The sequence below is a fragment of the Haliotis cracherodii genome, unplaced genomic scaffold (assembly GCF_022045235.1).
Source record: "Haliotis cracherodii isolate W230 unplaced genomic scaffold, xgHalCrac1.p SCAF_8, whole genome shotgun sequence".
Classification (NCBI taxonomy): Eukaryota; Metazoa; Mollusca; class Gastropoda; order Lepetellida; family Haliotidae; genus Haliotis; species Haliotis cracherodii.
Window position 1 is genome coordinate 22,904,245 of NW_027266341.1, and position 23,110 is coordinate 22,927,354.

A 23,110-nucleotide genomic window follows, 5' to 3' on the forward strand; every position below is an offset into this window, starting at 1 on the left:
TGGGTGAGTGCATGAGTGTGTGGGTGAGTGCATGGATGGGTGGGTGAGTGCATGAATGGGTGGGTGAGTGCATGGATGGGTGGGTGAGTGCATGGATGGGTGGGTGAGTGCATGAGTGTGTGGGTGAGTGCATAGATGGGTGGGTGAGTGCATGGATGGTTGGGTGAGTGCATAGATAGGTGGGTGAGTATGTGAGTGTGTGGGTGAGTGCATGGATGGGTGGGTGAGTGCATGGATGGTTGGGTGAGTGCATGAATGGGTGGGTGAGTGCATAGATGGGTGGGTGAGTGCATGAATGGGTGGGTGAGTGCATAGATGGGTGGGTGAGTGCATAGATGGGTGGGTGAGTGCATGGATGTGTGGGTGAGTGCATAGATGGGTGGGTGAGTGCATGGATGGGTGGGTGAATGCATGGATGGTTGGGTGAGTGCATGGATGGTTGGGTGAGTGCATGAATGGGTAGGTGAGTATGTGAGTGTGTGGGTGAGTATGTGAGTGTGTGGGTGAGTTCATGGATGGTTGGGTGAGTGCATGAGTGTGTGGGTGAGTGCATAGATGGGTGGGTGAGTACATGAGTGTGTGGGTGAGTATGTGAGTGTGTGGGTGAGTTCATGGATGGTTGGGTGAGTGCATGGATGTGTGAGTGAATGCATGGATGGGTGGGTGGGTGAATGCATGGGTGTGTGAGTGAATGCATGGATGAGTGTGTGGGTGAGTGCATGGATAGGTGGGTGAGTGCATGGATAGGTGGGTGAGTGCATGGATGTGTGGGTGAGTGCATGGATAGGTGGGTGAGTGCATGGATGTGTGGGTGAGTGCATGGATGGGTGGGTGGGTGAATGCATGGGTGTGTGAGTGAATGCATGGATGAGTGTGTGGGTGAGTGCATGGATAGGTGGGTGAGTGCATGGATAGGTGGGTGAGTGCATGGATGTGTGGGTGAGTGCATGGATGGGTGGGTGAGTGCATTGATGTGTGGGTGAGTGCATGGATGTGTGGGTGAGTGCATGGATAGGTGGGTGAGTGCATGGATGTGTGGGTGAGTGCATGGATGGGTGGGTGGGTGAATGCATGGGTGTGTGAGTGAATGCATGGATGAGTGTGTGGGTGAGTGCATGGATAGGTGGGTGAGTGCATGGATAGGTGGGTGAGTGCATGGATGGGTGGGTGAGTGCATGGATGGGTGGGTGAGTGCATTGATGTGTGGGTGAGTGCATGGGCTTGTGGGTGAGTGCATGGATGGGTGGGTGAGTGCATGGATGTGTGGGTGAGTGCATGGATGTGTGGGTGAGTGCATGGATGGGTGGGTGAGTGCATGGATGTGTGGGTGAGTGCATGGGCTTGTGGGTGAGTGCATGGGCTTGTGGGTGAGTGCATGAGTGTGTGGGTGAATGCATGGATGTGTGGGTGAATGCATGGATGTGTGGGTGAGTGCATGGGCTTGTGGGTGAGTGCATGGATGGGTGGGTGAGTGCATGGATGTGTGGGTGAGTGCATGGATAGGTGGGTGAGTGCATGGATGGGTGGGTGAGTGCATGGATGGGTGGGTGAGTGCATTGATGTGTGGGTGAGTGCATGGGCTTGTGGGTGAGTGCATGGATGGGTGGGTGAGTGCATGGATGGGTGGGTGAGTGCATGGATGGTGTGGGTGAGTGCATGGATGTGTGGGTGAGTGCATGGATGGGTGGGTGAGTGCATGGATGTGTGGGTGAGTGCATGGGCTTGTGGGTGAGTGCATGGGCTTGTGGGTGAGTGCATGAGTGTGTGGGTGAGTGCATGGATGGGTGAGTGCATGGGCTTGTGAGTGAGCAAGTGAGTGTGTGGTTGTGTGCATAGATGGGTGGGTGAGTGCATGAGTGTTTGGATGAGTATGTTGGTGAGTGTGTGGGTGAGTGCATGGGTGTGTGGTTGAGTGCATTGATGGGTGGGTGAGTACAGTCTAGAGTCATTTAGAAGGCACATATAGAAAAGTCATCCAAAAGAATATTTGTGCTTGGAGATGGTTGTGTTTTGCTGACTTGTTTCTCACGAATGTCTTTGCGTTATGATTCTTACTGAAATTGAGAGGAATTTAAAGATGATATTGTGAAATTTTGTTCTTTAGTGCATGTAATTTGTGTACATTTTTCATAAATAAATTATACAGGGGAAAGAGTATCATGTTAAATGTGATTATAGTTGTGCTAATAATCTGCAATGATTATTGTTATTTACATCAACAATGAATTACAAACAAAAACTGTTGACAGACAGTAAAATGCTCTGAAGTAAACATATTTTCCAATTAATTCTATATAGAATTTCATCTCTGACTATATTTATAATTATCACATTTTTTAGATTTTTTAAAAGCATACCAAATAACTTTAAGTATGTTTGTTTTGTTTTTTATGAAAAAAATCCAAAACAGTAACAGTTTTTTGGCAGCAGAGATTGTCACTCATGCCTGTAGTAACATAAAAAATGGATATATTTAGCCATCTTGTCCGTACATCTTCATCACCTATACCATGACATGTTTATCCACAGTGAGTGAGAACCCTATGTCAATAAACTGTCTCTTATAGTGACAGCTTGTAAGGAAAACAAAGCAGGGGGAGACACCTCCCCTGGAGATGTCCAACCCTGGTAAGGGGATCTCACTGGCCAAAATTACCTGCCCTCACAATAAGTGGTCAGTTTACATTGCATGGAGTGAATAATCCTGAGACGGTCAAGAATTCCATTAACCTTGACGATGTTCGTGCAATGCTTATGGGCCATCCAGATTTTATAATCAAAAGACGATCGGTGTAATTTCATCTGTTTACTTTACCAGGTGATCTAGAAATCTCGTTACAGGTAAATACAGGTATGGGCTGAAAATCTTCAACGGCGACATCAGTTGGAGAAATTTTGAAAAACGTCACCACACATACAGGAGGGAGTGCTGATAATTTGTCAATTGTTCCTGATATTTTTCGTCAATTTTCCTTTTTGTTGTTGTAATTAGTGAAGCATGATCAATTTCATTCTTGAGTGCACATCAATGATTCGACAAAATTACAACCCGTACTAGTGTCCATGCCTTCTGGGGATTATTATCTTCCAGGTCAAAGGTTGAATCTTGGAGAATATTAGCAAAGATTGGATCCACATGTTTCAAGAATGCATAATGAATATTTGGTCCTTCCTGATTGAACTGATGCCAAAGAACTCTTTGTACCGTTCCAGTCATCTTCAACACTATTTTTTAATTATTCAGTGTCCTGGATGATTTAATCTTTTCTTATAAATATTCATATGACATCAAAGGTCATGGTCAGGTTTTACAGTGGGCAATGCGGCCATTTTATTTCTTATTGTTTTGTTCTGTAAATAACCTTGTGCATCTATTAATTATCACATTTTGTATGGAAGTTGTAGTATAGATTTCAGTCCACATATATGTGTAAGATTGGATTATTATCCACAAAATATATATCACAAGGGTAATTTTTTTTTCATTCAAGTAATATCAGTGGCAGTCGGGTGGCCCAGTGGTGGAAGTTTCTGATCATGATGAAATCCTAGGTTTGATTCCCTATTTGGGAAAAAGTGTGAAGCCCATACTTGATGTGTTTTAGAACTTACCACAATAAGGCTGAATATTGGTGTAACATTTTACTTACTCACCCATTTAAATTTTAGGATGTTTCCTTGCTGATTGGATGATATCAATTATTATTTTGATTATTTGTGAATACTGTGAAAATTGACATCCTGCGTGCATGATATCAGAAACATTTATGTGATGATTTTCATCAATAGGTGGCCAAGCCACCTGAGGTGCTGCAAAGCATTATGCAGAGTTGCTGCCCTTGCTCTACCAGGATCTGCAGGTTGTGGATTCGAAATCAAGATTTTGTTCCTTTGTTTGTCAGCCTTATACTTGACTACATGGGTTTTTCAAAACGATTTGTTTATTTGTTGTTTATGCCATCTATATGATGGCGGTCTGTAAATAATAGAGTCTGGAACAGGAAATCCAGTGATTCACACCCTGAGCATCGATCGAACCAATTGGGATACAATGACATGCATCAACCAAGTCAGTGAGTCTGACCACCTGATCGAATTAGTTACCTCTTACTACAACCATAGCCGACTTTTACTGCAAGCATGGGCTGCTCGAAACCAATTCTAACCTGGATCTTAACAGGGTTTCAAAGGGGCAAGCAGAGATATTTTATTTAAACTGAGATACAACGCACTTGGATACTGTTTTAACAAAAAGTGTGCCCAAGTTTCTGTCACATATGACAGTCAACTTAAATCATATCCCATTACTGATGGCAATACATAAAGAACCACTGGTGGGACATTTTGTGTACAGCAAACTGGTCACAAAACAGGCAAAGTTAAGCAACACTGGCGGTGGAGAGTAGGTGGATGGGTGACTGTTTGAAAGTGTGACAACTGTGAGTTCCTTGGGCTTCAATCCTGAAGCATACGTTACATGTGGCATCTCATTAGCAGTGAATGGGTACCCGGTGGATAATATGGTAATGGTACTGTAAACCTAGTGTCTCACAGGCAGATTGGGTTGTATACTCCCCAGGGAGATGGGAATGAAAATCGAGTGCACACTGATCTATTTACCAGGGTAATAATAGTTTCACCCTTTGAACATTCATTTGGTGAATTGAATCTGGCACATGATGAATTGATGTATTATGTATACCAAAATGCATCAGATGGAAGCTAAATGATGCCCCAGTTATTGATGCCTCATATCAACAAGCTGCAGAGTGAAACAATAGTATCTGTGTCAATCAAGGTCCCTCTTGTTTTATCTGTGGACGGAACATTACCTAAAACAAAAACTTTCCTAAACCTGTTCCATAAGTTTGTATCATCAACATAGGTTTACAAAAACATAAAGGGGTGATGTAAAAGAAGAACTTGAGTCTCTGAATGATGAATTTACTGTACAAGTCGTCTAAGGCGCTGCTGCACAGAGTTGCGTCCCTTGGGCACGCCAGAAACCTATGATTGTGGGTTCGAATCACGATTCTCCCTGATTATGTTTCTAGGTTTGTCAGCACCATACCCATGCTCGTGGGTTTCACCGAAGTGGTAAATGTCTGAGACCTGCATCACTTCAGGCTTTTACTCCCACATTAAACCCAACTCACTCACTCACTCACTCACTCACTCTAAGAAATACCTATCAAACAATTTTATCACATCCACATTGTGTTCAAGTATTCTCCCTGATTATGTTTCTAGGTTTGTCAGCACCATACCCATGCTCGTGGGTTTCACCGAAGTGGTATATGTCTGAGACCTGCATCACTTCGGGCTTTTACTCCTACATTAAACCCAACTCACTCACTCACTCACTCTAAGAAATACCTATCAAACAATTTTATTACATCCACATTGTGTTCAAGTATTCAATGGCATCAATACATTATGCAATATATTCCATGGAAAGTACAATGAATTTGTGATAAGTAGACATGAAACTTTCTATGAAGAATAAAAAGGTGTGAAAGATTAAAATGTGATCCTTTTCCTGTAATATAAGATGGTATCATAGGAGAGCACTCTCCTCATGACATACCAATATTCTCAAAATCCAAAAGAATACATAAGTGATGTTTGTTTTTCTTGTTTTCTTATAGCCTTTTACAAACACCTGGTGTCATCACTGATTTTGCAGTGATCCATTCATATAATCTTCACCATTATTTTGACTTTCTGCCCAATGGAATCGGTTTCAGTAGATAATCAAGCCTGGTTATTCTCTGGCATTGATGTTTTAAATTTGTGATATTCAGGGTGATTGTGGAATTCCACGTGTCTAACAGTACACATTACAATCAGTCTTCAAGTAAGGGATGTTTTTTAGTGGAGAAGTCATCAAAACCATCCTACAGTCCAGAATTGCTATTTGTCTTCCATATGTTCTAGGTTCTTATGCAAGATGCAAGAGATCAGAAACTGTTGGGACATTCACTGTGTGTATTTAAATCCTTCTTTAATGGTTAACGAGGTAAGAAATGAAACCACATAAATATCTTGCTGACATTACAGTACCAAGGTGTTCATGTCACCATGATGTCAAGCAAATTTGATAATATTTTCTTTTTAAATATAAAATATCAATGCCAGAGAATAACCAGTCCTGATTATCCAACAAAACAGATTCCACGGGGCGTAAAAAGCCAAATACCATATTCGACGTAATAAGCACCTAGGGCTCTCTCAAAATTAGAAATAGGGGGCTCTTATTAAAATATTATTTTGGTGAAAAAATCAGAGTTGAAAGATAAATTTTGTGGTTTATGCTGACAGCCTGAAATGTTTATATCCGACTGATGTATTTTTTCCAGAATTTAATTGCCCATAATTAAGGGTGCATAAATATGTCTTGTATATGATCAATCAGAAGGGGTGCTAATTGGGATTGTTCACTAGCCAATATATTAGCAAATATCGCCGTGGGCGCTTATTAGAGCGGGCGCTTATTACGTCGAATACAGTAGCTGTAAAATTTATATGAAAGGCTCACTGCAAATCAGTGATGACACCAGGTGTTCGTGAAAAGGGTAAGTTTGTCCTGCTCCATGCCTGTTCATCAGAAAGCTACTTGTATTATTATCCTCCAAGAGTTAGTGGGTATATTTTGGGGTTTTATGACGCTTTTAGCAATATTCCAGCAATAAAATGGAAGGGAGTACCAGAAATGGGCTTCACACATTGTACTCATGTGGGGAATCAAACCTGGGCCTTTAATGTCATGAGGGGATGCTGTAACCACTAGGCTATCCATCCCCATCCTCCAAGACAGCTGATTATGCATCGCTATTGGGATTCAGGGTGAGACCAGGGCCTACTTGCACAAAGCGATCTTAGCGCTAAGATGATCGTAACTCCCATACTTTAACATAGGCTTACAATAGTCTTAGCGCTAAGATCGCTTTGTGCAAGTGGCCCCAGGTCCCCAGGAACATCTGCTTGTTATGACAGTCAGCTGAAATGAATGGGTCAGTTAGGCTCCGGGTCAAGGCTGAAGCTTACTGCATGTCATCGTTCACTGAGGGAGTGGATTTTTGCTCATGCTTTCAATCACTGGTTTGCCTGATAGGAAATGGTTATTTACAGACTTATCACTGGTTTGCCTGATAGGAAATGGTTATTTACAGACTTATCACTGGTTTGCCTGATAGGAAATGGTTATTTACAGACTTACATTATATTGCTGAAATAGTGCTGAAATATTACTCAAAGCAGCATTATACACCACCCACTCCCTGATCTTTGGAGGTTCATCAAAGCCACTTACCAATAATGGTGAAAGCTTTTTGCTAAGTGCTTTCATCTAGAATTTTATCTTCTTTCTGCCCGATCAAGTTTTCGGATACCAGTGGTTAGGTACAGGTAATAAATATAGAAATGTTGGATCTAATTAAATCTGGATGTGGGTGTTCATTTTCACTCACTGTGTTTTGTAATTTTTCTCATTATACCTGTGGATACAGATGTTGTGTGGGGTTTTCAAATCCAAATTGGCCAATGACAGCTAAAGTAGAGTTACAGGTGAAAAATTAAATTTCAAATATAAAGGCGTTCAGCCATGGCCATTCCCACAAAGTCATATGTCTAGCTCACAATAAATGCTTCCATTTATTAAATACAAAGTAAATGATCTTTAGAACGTACATTTGTAACAATTTATTCATCTTCTCCCTTGTCCACATCATTTGTGGATGTTAATGCATAAAACATGATCCCTCCTAAACTGGGTATATTTACATTTGAAATAAAAAGAACCCTGGAGGCAGAAGATGTGACTGAAAACCCATTTTCCCTTGAGAACTATGATCTTTTGAAGATTTTAATTGAGTAATAACCCTCCACGGATGGATACTTAGCGGTAACCCTTTTTACCTCATATCTGAGGGTTTATTGCCCATATCCTTCAATGAGACTTTTTCATAACGTGAGAAAAAAGAAATGTGCTGAAAATGCTAAATGTTTCGACATGCGTTTTAAAACCTTGACAGATATGATATTTATCTGTTAGCTATGTTGTTGAGGTCACAGTCAATGTTCAACAACACGTTTTTTTCTGGAATGGAGTGATATGATCAAGATATTTACCTCATTTCTCATGCAGCTCAACTGGAGGACACATTTATCATACACCCTCCAAATTGACCTTTGTCATCAATAATGTAAAATATGCCATATATCTTTTACGAATTGATAAACACAAAAGTTGAAACCCAAATTTGGCACATGATTGATCATCCATTAAGCAGTAAGGTCCTGTCACAAAAAAACATCCATTTACTATCTTCACTATGCATTTTTCCCATCGTAGTTTCTTCGTCAATTTGTTTGTTCATCACTATCATGGAAACTTTGTCCAATGAGAAAAGTAAATTTGGAATGTGTGGAATATGTCCCTATGGATGTGTTAAACAGATCAAATATAAAACTGTATCAAACTGTTTAGGCATCACCGTTTCACGACCGCACGATGTGAAGATGTTTACTACAAACAGTTACAAGTGCTGTTAATAGATGTCTTCAAATGGACATAATCATTTGTACCCGCTGTCGAGTAAATCAGCCTGAAAGACCGTACACGTTTTCCCATGTCGCGGTTGCTGTCTCGCACCATGTGACCGTGCAGTCGGCTCCACGAGACAAGTTATGGATCCCAACTATACTCTGTTGTCCTTCACCAATTTTACTTGGATAAACACCACCCATACGGAACGATTGTTCAATAAAGGACCTTTCAATACCAATGTGCAATCCTGAATAGCCAAAAGACTTTCACATGCGATGGGAACGCTCTTGCTGAATTGATAATAAAACCAAGTAGTCTGATTGTGACCATGTGGGTTAGCGTACATGAATATCTATGCCTTTTCTTGTTCAGTCATGCTTCACATTTGTCAAAACTATTTGCAATTTCCGTCATATTATACGAATATTGTGACAAGCACCAAGACGTAAATTGCCAGATCTATGGTGGGAACAAGTTAATTTCCAATCTAACAGACCAAGTTATGTCACATTGTGTGGTGTGTAAAGGCAGAGTTTAATAATACCTATTGATCATTAGTTTTAAGTTAATACTAATACAATTGGAAGGTACCGTTGTATTAGTGTTGTGTTAAGTGATGGACGCGCACAATTTTACAAGGTTTGTTTAAGAAGCCGCAGGGGATGAGGCTGTTGTAGCATGCAGCATTGTAGTGGCCTCATTACTACACCGACAGATAAATGCCACTTAAAGGGGCCGAGGGACTGAACACTTTACCGGCTGAAAGCTTCTTTACCTGTCTCACCTGTGCTACCTGTCGTTAGGATGCTTCAGGTGTTATGTGAAGTTCAGACAAGATAGAAGTGTTTGTGAACATTCCTCGTTTACTGGATTTGGATTATCAGAGAGTTTCTTGTGCAGGTAAGAAGGAATATTTTTAATAATGTGATGTTTTACCTGTGTTATGTACCTGTCAAGTATCAGTGGAATGCAAAAGTGGGTTAAAACTGAAGGTACAGGAGTGTGTCGAAATGCAGGATATGTTGCCAGGAGACATATTATTCATATATTATATATTCAGGTATGTTTTAAGGTTTGAAGTATAATAACAAATTAATTGGTTTACATTCTTGTAAAATGAAATGACAAAATTCTGAATATGTTAAGTTTTTAACCTTTATGGCGTTTTCATTTTGTCTTTCTCATGTAATACTGTCACCTCTGTTCATAATGGGGGTGTATTGTACCTCTTGCTGGAAATGTGAAATGAAGGACATCTATGTTAGGTGGGAACAGGGTAGGGGGGTGGTCGATAAAAAGAAAGCAGGTATTGCTCTTCCAAGGGTTATAGGCGATACAGTGTATATATACTAGTTATATTTATATGAATTTGTATTAAAACCTGTCTGATACGTTGTGTAAGAAAGTAGACCAGCTGGGGTGGTGTTGTTCGCCATATGTATTGCAATGTTTACGTATCAGTGACAGACAATCTGGGTGACGTATACATGTTTTCTATTCCCTTTTTTCAGGAATGTTTTTATTATTGATGAGTGAGAAATGTGTAGGTATGCTAGTACAAAGTTTCAAAATTATATTTTAATCAAATATGCTCACATAACTTGCAGAGTGAAATCTTCTGTTTTGAAGGATCAGAACAATTTGTCACAGAATTTATGACATGAAAAAATCCATTCAAGACACTTTTTACATTTTTTTTTTTCAAATGTTATTTAAAATGCTATTGTACCTGACCGGGTTTCCATAATTGAATTTTGATGCTAGATTGTAACTTGAGAATGAATACAGTTAGCTATAGAAAACATAGTTCTATTTGAAGCAAGTGTTTTCTGTTGATGGGTCTGTGTCTCAAGTTTCAGGGCAGCGTGATTTGATATATGTAATGCTCTGATGCAGCATATGGTGATGGTGGGGAGGATAAATGTTGGATGTGTGTTATGTCCAGGATTATGAGGATGTGCTCTGATTGTCATGTACAGGATAGTGAGTGAGTGAGTGAGTTAAGTTTAACGCCGCTTTTAACAGTATTCCAGTTATATCGCAGCGTGCATGTACAGGATAATGTGTTGTCTGGGGACTGCAAGACATCTTAATATATTTTTTCATTTTGAAAGTTAAGATGAAGGGTCTTGCACAAATAATGCTGATCATTAAAATTTCAAAATTTCATTGCACAAAGCGATCTTAATACTGCAACTGTCGTAAGCCTATGTTAAAGTATTGGAGTTACGATTACCTTAGCGCTAAGATAGCTTTGTGCAACGGGGCCAAGGATTCATATGGTAATTAAATTTGAAAAATGCCAAACTCAGTGGACAAAACAATGGTTGACATAATGAGCATTATCTTCCTTGTCAGATTCCTTTTGGCTGAGCCCCATTCTATTATTTCCAATGTACTCCGCTAACATATGAGGTACAATCTTATATTCCCCACTTGAATTTCCAAACTGTTAACATTACATTTGCAACATACCAACCACAAATTTGTATCTCTACTTAATAATGTAAGACAACATTCTCCAGATATTTACAATATTTTTCGACTTAAATAGATCTAGCGAGAATAACTCTTAAATTTGTTTTTTGTTGCCTGCTAATGAATGATGTGGATAAATGCCTAACTGTGCTTACTGATTTGGGCCAAAGCATGCATGCATAAGACATACCAGCAATATTATTAGGTGTACGGTAAAATAAATTTGTTGTCCACCAGCCCCTCGAGTGACATGGGTTGACATACCCTCAATGTTAGGTCATATTCCCCTTACCTGTGGGCTCTGGGAACATAGACTAGCATAGAGGGTACATAAACCCATGTTTCCCCCACCTGTGGACAGCTTATAATGTTCCATGCCTCCAAGGATGTTATGACACACAACCAACCAACCCTGGCCACTGATCCAGTTTAATGGCCTCTCACACCAGGAGTGAGTGAGTGAGTGAGTATAGTTTTATGCCAAATTTAGCAATGTTCCAGCAATATCACAGCGGGGGACACCAAATATGGTCTTCACACATTGTACCAATGTTAGGTTTGTACCTGGGTCTTTGGCATGACAAGCGAACGCTTTAACCACTAGGCTACCCTTATAACAGGTAACATCAGGGTCTGTGAGATGGTGTAGCTACTACAGTAAGAGGGAGAGTGGAGGATATATATATATAACATCAGGGTCTGTGAGATGGTGTAGCTACTACAGTAAGAGGGAGAGTGGAGGATATATATATAACATCAGGGTCTGTGAGATGGTGTAGCTACTACAGTAAGAGGGAGAGTGGAGGATATATATATATATAACATCAGGGTCTGTGAGATGGTGTAGGTACTACAGTAAGATGGAGAGTGGAGGATATATATATTAACATCAGGGTCTGTGAGATGGTGTAGGTACTACAGTAAGAGGGAGAGTGGAGGATATATATATATATATAAAATCAGGGTCTGTGAGATGGTGTAGCTACTACAGTAAGAGGGAGAGTGAAGGATATATATATATTAACATCAGGGTCTGTGAGATGGTGTAGCTACTACAGTAAGAGGGAGAGTGAAGGATATATATATATTAACATCAGGGTCTGTGAGATGGTGTAGCTACTACAGTAAGAGGGAGAGTGGAGGATATATATATATATATATAACATCTGGGTCTGTGAGATGGTGTAGCTACTACAGTAAGAGGGAGAGTGGAGGATATATATATATATATATAACATCTGGGTCTGTGAGATGGTGTAGCTACTACAGCAAGAGGGAGAGTGGAGGATATATATATATAACATCTGGGTCTGTGAGATGGTGTAGCTACTACAGTAAGAGGGAGAGTGGAGGATATATATATATATAACATCAGGGACTGTGAGATGGTGTAGCTACTACAGTAAGAGGGAGAGTGGAGGATATATATGTATATATATAACATCAGGGTCTGTGAGATGGTGTAGCTACTACAGTAAGAGGGAGAGTGAAGGATATATATATATCAACATAAGGGTCTGTGAGATGGTGTAGCTACTACAGTAAGAGGGAGAGTGGAGGATATATAGATATATATATAACATCTGGGTCTGTGAGATGGTGTAGCTACTACAGTAAGAGGGAGAGTGGAGGATATATATATATATATATATAACATCTGGGTCTGTGAGATGGTGTAGCTACTACAGCAAGAGGGAGAGTGGAGGATATATATATATATATATAACATCAGGGACTGTGAGATGGTGTAGCTACTACAGTAAGAGGGAGAGTGGAGGATATATATATATAACATCTGGGTCTGTGAGATGGTGTAGCTACTACAGTAAGAGGGAGAGTGGAGGATATATATATATATATAACATCAGGGACTGTGAGATGGTGTAGCTACTACAGTAAGAGGGAGAGTGGAGGATATATATATATATATATAACATCAGGGTCTGTGAGATGGTGTAGCTACTACAGTAAGAGGGAGAGTGAAGGATATATATATATCAACATAAGGGTCTGTGAGATGGTGTAGCTACTACAGTAAGAGGGAGAGTGGAGGATATATAGATATATATATAACATCTGGGTCTGTGAGATGGTGTAGCTACTACAGTAAGAGGGAGAGTGGAGGATATATATATATATATATAACATCTGGGTCTGTGAGATGGTGTAGCTACTACAGTAAGAGGGAGAGTGGAGGATATATATATAACATCAGGGACTGTGAGATGGTGTAGCTACTACAGTAAGAGGGAGAGTGAAGGATATATATATATATATAACATCAGGGTCTGTGAGATGGTGTAGCTACTACAGTAAGAGGGAGAGTGGAGGATATATATATATAACATCAGGGTCTGTGAGATGGTGTAGGTACTACAGTAAGAGGGAGAGTGGAGGATATATATATAACATCAGGGACTGTGAGATGGTGTAGCTACTACAGTAAGAGGGAGAGTGAAGGATATATATATATATATAACATCAGGGTCTGTGAGATGGTGTAGCTACTACAGTAAGAGGGAGAGTGGAGGATATATATATATAACATCAGGGTCTGTGAGATGGTGTAGGTACTACAGTAAGAGGGAGAGTGGAGGATATATATATATATTAACATAAGGGTCTGTGAGATGGTGTAGCTACTACATTAAGAGGGACAGTGGAGGATATATATATATATATAACATCTGGGTCTGTGAGATGGTGTAGCTACTACAGTAAGAGGGAGAGTGGAGGATATATATATATATATAACATCAGGGACTGTGAGATGGTGTAGCTACTACAGTAAGAGGGAGAGTGGAGGATATATATATATATATATAACATCAGGGACTGTGAGATGGTGTAGCTACTACAGTAAGAGGGAGAGTGAAGGATATATATATATTAACATAAGGGTCTGTGAGATGGTGTAGCTACTACAGTAAGAGGGAGAGTGGAGGATATATATATATATATAACATCTAGGTCTGTGAGATGGTGTAGCTACTACAGTAAGAGGGAGAGTGGAGGATATATATATAACATCAGGGACTGTGAGATGGTGTAGCTACTACAGTAAGAGGGAGAGTGAAGGATATATATATATTAACATAAGGGTCTGTGAGATGGTGTAGCTACTACAGTAAGAGGGAGAGTGGAGGATATATATATATATATATAACATCTGGGTCTGTGAGATGGTGTAGCTACTACAGTAAGAGGGAGAGTGGAGGATATATATATAACATCAGGGTCTGTGAGATGGTGTAGCTACTACAGTAAGAGGGAGAGTGAAGGATATATATATATTAACATAAGGGTCTGTGAGATGGTGTAGCTACTACAGTAAGAGGGAGAGTGGAGGATATATATATATATTTAACATCTGGGTCTGTGAGATGGTGTAGCTACTACAGTAAGAGGGAGAGTGGAGGATATATATATATAACATCAGGGACTGTGAGATGGTGTAGCTACTACAGTAAGAGGGAGAGTGAAGGATATATATATATATATAACATCAGGGTCTGTGAGATGGTGTAGCTACTACAGTAAGAGGGAGAGTGGAGGATATATATATATATATATAACATCAGGGTCTGTGAGATGGTGTAGCTACTACAGTAAGAGGGAGAGTGGAGGATATATATTAACATCAGGGTCTGTGAGATGGTGTAGCTACTACAGTAAGAGGGAGAGTGGAGGATATATATTAACATCAGGGTCTGTGAGATGGTGTAGCTACCACAGTAAGAGGGAGAGTGGAGGATATATATATATTAACATCAGGATCTGTGAGATGGTGTAGCTAGTACAGTAAGAGGGAGAGTGGAGGATATATATATATATATATAACATCAGGGTCTGTGAGATGGTGTAGCTACTACAGTAAGAGGGAGAGTGGAGAGGATATATATATAACATCTGGGTCTGTGAGATGGTGTAGCTACTACAGTAAGAGGGAGAGTGGAGGATATATATATATATATATAACATCAGGGTCTGTGAGATGGTGTAGCTACTACAGTAAGAGGGAGAGTGGAGGATATATATATTAACATCAGGGTCTGTGAGATGGTGTAGCTACTACAGTAAGAGGGAGAGTGGAGGATATATATATAACATCAGGGTCTGTGAGATGGTGTAGCTACTACAGTAAGAGGGAGAGTGGAGGATATATATATATATATAACATCAGGGTCTGTGAGATGGTGTAGCTACTACAGTAAGAGGGAGAGTGGAGGATATATATATATATATATAACATCAGGGTCTGTGAGATGGTGTAGCTACTACAGTAAGAGGGAGAGTGGAGGATATATATTAACATCAGGGTCTGTGAGATGGTGTAGCTACCACAGTAAGAGGGAGAGTGGAGGATATATATATATTAACATCAGGATCTGTGAGATGGTGTAGCTACTACGAGAGAAGTGTGACATTTCAGATCTATGCTGTCAGACCTAAGATTGATCACAAATTTCCTGTTGGGGTCACGGGTGGCCCAGTTGTATAAGATGCTGTGATTTGTCATGCAGAGTTGCATCCCTTAGATGTGCCAGAAACCTATGAATGCGGGTTCAAATCCTGGTTTGCCCTGATTATGTTTCTAAGCTTGTCAGCAGCATACCCATGCTCTTGTGTTTCAAAGTGTGTCATGCTGACGATCTGCATCACTTTGAGCTTCCCAACAAAATGAAGCTGACAAGCTGTGATATAACTGAATGACTGAATTTGGGCCATATTATAAACTTAAAGCAACAAAGCCATTACCATTGTACATCATTCTATATCATAGGCATGAGATATTAATCACTATCAAACAGTGATGATACACGTGTAAGTGAAAAGGAGAGCATAACCTACAACACCAGTGGCACCCATCACAAACACATGCAAAGGCACCTGAAAAAACATGAGAACACAATTGTGGAATAAGGGAATTGCATTGGACATCATTTTTGTCATGATGCCTCAAATTTGGAAATACCCTCCACATGCCTACCATAAAATGCTTTGAAAACTTTACTGAGGCATTGAATATGAAGGAAGAAACAAGAGAGAACAATCCATTCATAAACTGTGCCATCCTCTGATGACATCATATGGTCTACCATAAAATGCTTTGAAAACTTTACTGAGGCATTGAATATGAAGGAAGAAACAAGAGAGAACAATCCATTCATAAACTGTGCCATCCTCTGATGACATCATATGGTCTACCATAAAATGCTTTGAAAACTTTACTGAGGCATTGAATATGAAGGAAGAAACAAGAGAGAACAATCCATTCATAAACTGTGCCATCCTCTGATGACATCATATGGTCTACCATAAAATGCTTTGAAAACTTTACTGAGGCATTGAATATGAAGGAAGAAACAAGAGAGAACAATCCATTCATAAACTGTGCCATCCTCTGATGACATCATATGGACATGACATCCCAGCAGGAACGATGTCATAATGTCCTTTCAGTCATGGTGACACATGTCAATTGGAATATACAGATCTCCTTCAAATTGAAGATCCACCCGAGTCCTACTCCATAGAAACATCCAGGGTTCTGAGATAGTCTGGACCCTGTTCTTTAAAGCAATATAAACACTACAACTGTCATTCAGTGTGTTCAGTCCCTGAACCATATCATTTTCCCTCACGCCCGGGTCTAACTGTAATGCCCTAAATGTAGTCTGTCTTACAGACCCTGATACAAATATATCAACTGCAGCCCATGCAAGTCTATAATGTTTGGCAAGTCTAGATTACTGCAGTATCTGAAAATGAAGAGAATCACTGGGCTCCCTTTTTATTATATTTTTATTAAGATAACTGAACAACTGTTTTTTCTGTACGATATGTTCATTTCAGAGACTATATGTTAGTCTACCCTAAATGAAGCAGGTCTTGATTTTCCACGGGTTCTGTTATCATCTGAATCTCACATCTCATTGGAGCGTCTTTTCAATTGAAATGGATTTGCTTGTTATTATCAGAATTATACATTTACAGATACTAAGCGTCTGCCTATACTGACATGCGTCTATATTTTAGGATGGATCAAGTAAAAATAATCATATATGTTCTCTTTGGTGAACAAAGCGCAGGACTAATAAAGTAAGCTAGAATGTGAAACATGTCTAAATCAGTAATTTTTCTCTCCAACATATGTGATCTCCAAGCTATTATCGCTCTAATGATAAAAAAAATGAAATACATCCTTATTTAACTATAAGACACAATGACTATGCACTAAGTTGGCTTCATTGTGCACATAAGTTAGTTCACGCAGATTCAAACGCATGGCTGGTCATAGCAACTGTTTATCTGTCCTTCGAGAACAGGCTCTAGTGTTTGAATAGTTTCAGCTTTCATCAAAGTGACAGTCTCTTCATTTCTTTATACTCCAGTGTCAGTTACCATCTCAGAAACTGTATTTCCATAAGTAAATTCCTCTCTTCCACAATTCACTTCTCAAAAAGGTATTTCATTCTTAGTTAAGCAGCACCATGATTGAGTGGGTTGGACTGCGCTACTTATTGCCCATAGTGCAGTCGTCGGGGCAGCCGTAAGTCTCCACGTCTTGCACTCAGCATCATAATTTCAGTTACTATTATGTATGGGAATTATATGCAAATCTCCGCTACATAATATCAGTATCTGTATTATGTCCTGAATTATTGATATGATTGATAAGGAAATAAAGTATGTCTAGGCAGTATCTATCATATTTTAGATGATGGTTACAACAGACTCAAATTGTCCTAGTTAAATCGTGAGGGTGACAGCCCAAATGATCCAAAGCTGGTGTTGGGAAATGGTTGGAATTTTATCCTCCTCGGTCACTGACCATAATCAGTTTGTTCTAACCAATCAATCATTGAATATAAACAGTTGCATTTTTTCTTTATTTTCCAGAAATCGTATGTGGAAAAACATAACATGATTTGAAATTTGAAGAATTATATTCATCAATAATGATATGGAATATTAAGAGATATTGAAGTTAGATGCGTTTATGACATAGACAGAAACATACAATGGAGATTTCATTTGATAGTGGAAAGGATTTTGTTGCTTTTATCTATGTACAATTATTGGCAGATCAAAAGAAGCCTGAACATTTGGAATTATATTTGATACCAAACAGCATATGTCTCCACAATTGATAATGGTCACCTACAAACTGATTCCAGCATTGGTTCAAGGTAACAAATCTATCTCTGTATACTCCCCAGGGAGCTGAGAATGATTCTTGAGTGCTCATTGATCCAGTGACCGGGGTAATAATAGTGCTTTGAGCATGCCCTGAGTGGTGTATGTGCAATATAGATAGCCTATTATCATTTTTATTATCATTATTATTATAATCAGCCCTCTGAAAATCACTTTCTGATACTGTAACAATTTGGTGCCTAAGCATTATCTAAAGCATGAAAGATGACACCTAGGAATGCTATTTCAGTTGTTTTCCCCTCGTCATCTACTCCCTACATGTACTTGATCAGGCAAATCTGACAGCGCCTGACAACACAAGGAAGTATTAATAATTTATATGCTTTAATATCTAAATATACAGTCAAACACTGTTGTGTTGAACTTTGATGTGTCGAACTTACATTTGCCTGAAGTAAAAGCTTGGTCCCTCCCTCCGTATTCCTCCTTTATTCATCATTGTCTGTTGTGTCAAACCTCGGATTTATTTATGCAGGTCCCTTCAAGTTTGACACAATGGTGTTTGACTGTATGTACAATGTTGTTGTGAGATTGCAATAAAACATTGAAGCACATGTGGTCCAGTCGTATAAGACATCACAATTTGCCGTGACCCTGATTATATCTAAGACAAACATCACACAAGGTACATGTATATTCCTACAACTTTGAGAAAACATGTAGAGATCTCACTGAAATACTGTTCAAAGACGGGTCAAACCAAACTCACTCAATAAAACATTATGATAAAATTACAATGTAATAAGCAGAGATTATTGCATAGTGTGTGTGTCGTAAAGTTTGTTTGTTTGTTCGTATGTTGTTTAACGCTGCACTCAGTAATATTCCAACTATATCATGCCAGTCTGTAAATAATCGAATCTGAACCAGACAATGAAGTGATTGACATCATGAGCATTAATCTATGCAACTGGGATATGATGACATGCATGAACCAAGTCAGCGAGCCTGACCACCAGATCCCGTTAGTCGCCTTTTAAGACAAAGTCGCCTTTTCCGGCAAGAATGGTTTGCTGAAGATCTATTCTACCCCACATCTTCACGGGACATGGATCGTAAAGTCAGTTGATACACACTTTGATGTATGATGATTCAAAATTAGCTGTATTGACAAAACAACATCTGCTGTTTTGAACACCAGGCCATAGAGATGTGATTCACTGCCAGTTTAACCTAAGTTCATACATGGGAAATTTTCATATACAATGATCCCTCGCTACAACGCTACCTTCGGGGTCCAAATAATTGATGAGCATTATAGATGAGTACCAAAAGTGGTTACTGGTTAAAACAGAGTGAGGGATTATAGAGGTGCTGGTTTGGAGTCAACTGTCTGGTGTATTGGACAAGAATCTTGGTTTTCTCCTATATATACTGATAATGCCCAATATAAAGAGTGGTTCAGATTACACAGGTGTTAGTTGAAACACTGTAAATTGTAGCTTCCTAAATATATTTTACAAGCAGTTATATTTCCCGAACTTCAAAACAATTTTTTTTTAAATTCCATGAACCTGATATCAGACATCAGGCATCAGACATCAGATATCAGACGAATACAATAGTATTCTGCAGTTTATTATAATATTGAGTGAGTGAGTGAGTGAGTTGGGTTTAATGCTGTCGATGAACAGTATTTCAGTGATATCCAGTGCATCAGTTAATTTGAGTCAAGAGCCAGTAGTACCAGTTAAAGATGTCTACCACTTTGATTAAAACACAAACACTGATATCATAATCAGGCTGATTCTGGGATTGACACCCTCAGATCCTGGCATGATTAAGGGACACAACTCTGCACATCAAGCTGTGTCACATATGTTTTTTGCCATTGTGCCTTTTAACAGAAATAATGGCCCCGGTGAAATTAACCCCATTTCATTCACTACAGATTCAGTAATTCCTCTTGCATGATTCAAGGTTGACATACTAAACTATTACAAGCAGTATCATAGCACCATCATGGCGGTCAGGGACAACAACATTGCATGCCAATGGAGAACACCTCTTTTTCGACTCTCACACATTGAAAGATAATTGTTAGTGTCTCCATTTAAAGGCACTGATGCTTGGCCAACCAGTAAGTCTGATTCATTCTGGAAATATTTCAACACTAAGTTTACTATATGAACTTGAAGTGTCATTGTTGATGCCTGCGATATGTTAAGTAAAGAAATGGCCTTTGTTGCCGTTTCTATCAGAAACTACAATAGTGTGTGTAATCCTACACAGCTGCAAAAGAAATTAAATAGCAGTGCAGTGAAATAGGACCATTATCGAAAAGTTTAATTTTTTAGCTTCAAATCCTAAGTTGGTATGTTTCACATTAAAGGGCTCCAATCACCTCTCTATGACTTTGAAGATAAGAACACAATAATATTTTAGGACACAATATAAGGGATATGCGTTATATGTTCAATCAAACACTTAAAAAAGCTTTGCGTAGGCTTATAATGGAACATTATTTCAGAGGTGGTACATTAAATGTTAATAGGCTTTTAAAACTGAAGCCATCTTGATGATAGTTATATTTGATGCATCAGTGACAAAAATGATATCCGATGCAATTCCCTATTTTGACTTGTACCATATATTCCCATGGTGTTGTTTTTCAGTTAAACAATTGACTTGCCTTTGCATGTGTTTGTGATGAGTGCCACCAGTGGATCAGGATATGCTCACCTCTTCACTTACACCTGTATCATCATTATTTGATAGTGATTCATAAACACATGCTTATGAAATGCATGTTGTACAATGGATATAGTTTTGTTGCTTTACGTTTATATCATTACCCCAATTGTGATATACTTAATATAGACAGAATCGTATCATCGACTCTGTTTTTAGCAGAGAGTTCTTATGAATAAGGAAAGGGTTGTGTCGCTTTTATTAAGTATGTCCTGTCGCTTGACATGACAAATATTACAACTGAATGTAAGAAAAATATCATTTGCTTTTATAACGAGGGCATTATGTCTGAATTATATAATATATATACAATGTTTGGATTCTATAATTTGGTTGATGTCACATTTGGGCTGTTTTATATGGTTCAAACCTTCGGATTCCATATCTAGAAAACAGGAGAAATAAAACAAAATGTCAAAATGTCAAACAATTTATTTGATATATTATTTCCCTCCCTGGCGATGCTAAATATTGTATGAACAATATTGATTTTATAATAATCAGAAGATCAGAATTTAGAATGTTCTGCTTCCATAAAATCATTATGAGAGCATGTATCCGAACTTTGGAGTGTTCAGTACCAGTGTTCTACATTTTGATGACACCATGGTTACATCAATGCATATAAAACACATTAACTATATTTGGAGGAATTAAGGTATAAATTTTAGATTTAACCAAGAAAATTTCATAACCTAAATGTTAAGAATTCCAGGAGAGAAGGATCTCTATCATCTATCAAGTTTCATAAATTTTTAAGTTTGGAATGATATCCTTTATTAACTTGAACAGCATTACAAAGAAGTGAAAGTTGGTGTTACGAGCATTGTGGGCTTTTCAGGTCTAACACTGAAGAGCTGGTAGAGATTAAGTCCTCTTTGTGATCTGTACCACTCATACAGATGTTGTGAACACTGATCGGGAGTGAACATCTCACTGGATTAAACTGTCTGCTGGAGTAGGATAATGTAAGAACAGTGTTTTTATCAAGAACTTGGCAACCATATTTAAGCCATGTTTTCTTATTTTATGGTTTTCAGATTTTGTACATTATTATCTGCTGGAGTAGGATAATGTAAGATCAGCGTTCCTATCAAGAACTTGGCAACCATATTTAGGCCACGTTTTCTTATTTTATGGTTTTCAGATTTTGTACATTATTGTCTGCTGGAGTAGGATAATGTAAGAACAGTATTCTTATCAAGAACTTGGCAACCATATTTAGGCCAGGTTTTCTTATTTTATGGTTTTCAGATTGTGTACATTATTGTCTGCTGGAGTAGGATAATGTAAGAACAGTGTTCTTTTCAAGAACTTGGCAACCATATTTAGGCCACGTTTTCTTTTTTGTGATTTAGGTAAAAAGGTTTATTTTGGATACCGGATACCTGAATACTTTTCATTTAAAAGTATTTACATCATGTGAGTATTAGGTGTCTGCAGTGACCAGATACAATAGATATTTACAATGCATTTACAGTTATTATTGTAAGAAATTGTAAAAAGAAGAAATTACCAATTCTATTTTGTCAATTTTTCATGGTTGCATCATCATATGACAAATTGGGATGGGCAAAAACAATTAAATTATTAATATTTTATTGTTTTTTAAACCTTTTCACTATGGTCAGTGGATAAATAAGCCGGAATATGAAAAGAGGGCCTGTCCTAGAATGATAAGAGTAAACTAAGCAAATTGGTTGGTATTTAGTAAACAATTTTTTTATATGACTTGGACGACAGGCTTTAATTCAATTCAGACCCTCCAGGTGGAAAAATGTACCAGAAAAAGTCCCGAAGAAGGAACCAATCATTCGTGTAGTTTCACAGACTTGACAAATTGCAGCCATTAGAAAAACAGTATATTCCTTCAGAAAAGACTTTTTTCATCCAACCTTGTGTTAGTCGATGGTTGCATTCCTTAAGCAATACAAATGTGCCAAACCATTCTATACATAGCACTTACATTAGAAAGAACTTTCTATCATTCAACAGGAATGAAAAAATCCTTTTGTCCTTTTCTTACACACTTAAACACATCTGTAATGTAAGAAATAAGACAATTTAGAGAGGGTTAAGTCAATACCAGGTGTTGTAAGGATACTTTGATGTCTACAAGAGGTGTCTGTGATTGTTTAATGGGGATTGTATGTGAGATAATTTATATCTATT

At 38.6% G+C, this 23,110-nt stretch overlaps 1 protein-coding gene across 3 annotated transcripts in view; it reads left to right on the top strand.

Moving 5' to 3' along the window:
* Window positions 1-9,060: 9,060 nt before the first annotated feature.
* LOC139450551 (protocadherin-11 X-linked-like) overlaps window positions 9,061-23,110 on the top strand; it is a 59,755-nt gene continuing 45,705 nt past the window's right edge. For 2 of the 3 annotated variants that reach the window (XM_071232299.1, XM_071232302.1), the window contains exon 1: window positions 9,061-9,448. The gene's annotated coding sequence lies outside the window, so the exon portion shown is untranslated. Of the gene's footprint in view, window positions 9,449-9,552; window positions 9,609-23,110 lie in introns of those variants that run through there. The other variant, XM_071232300.1, reaches the window with a different exon arrangement.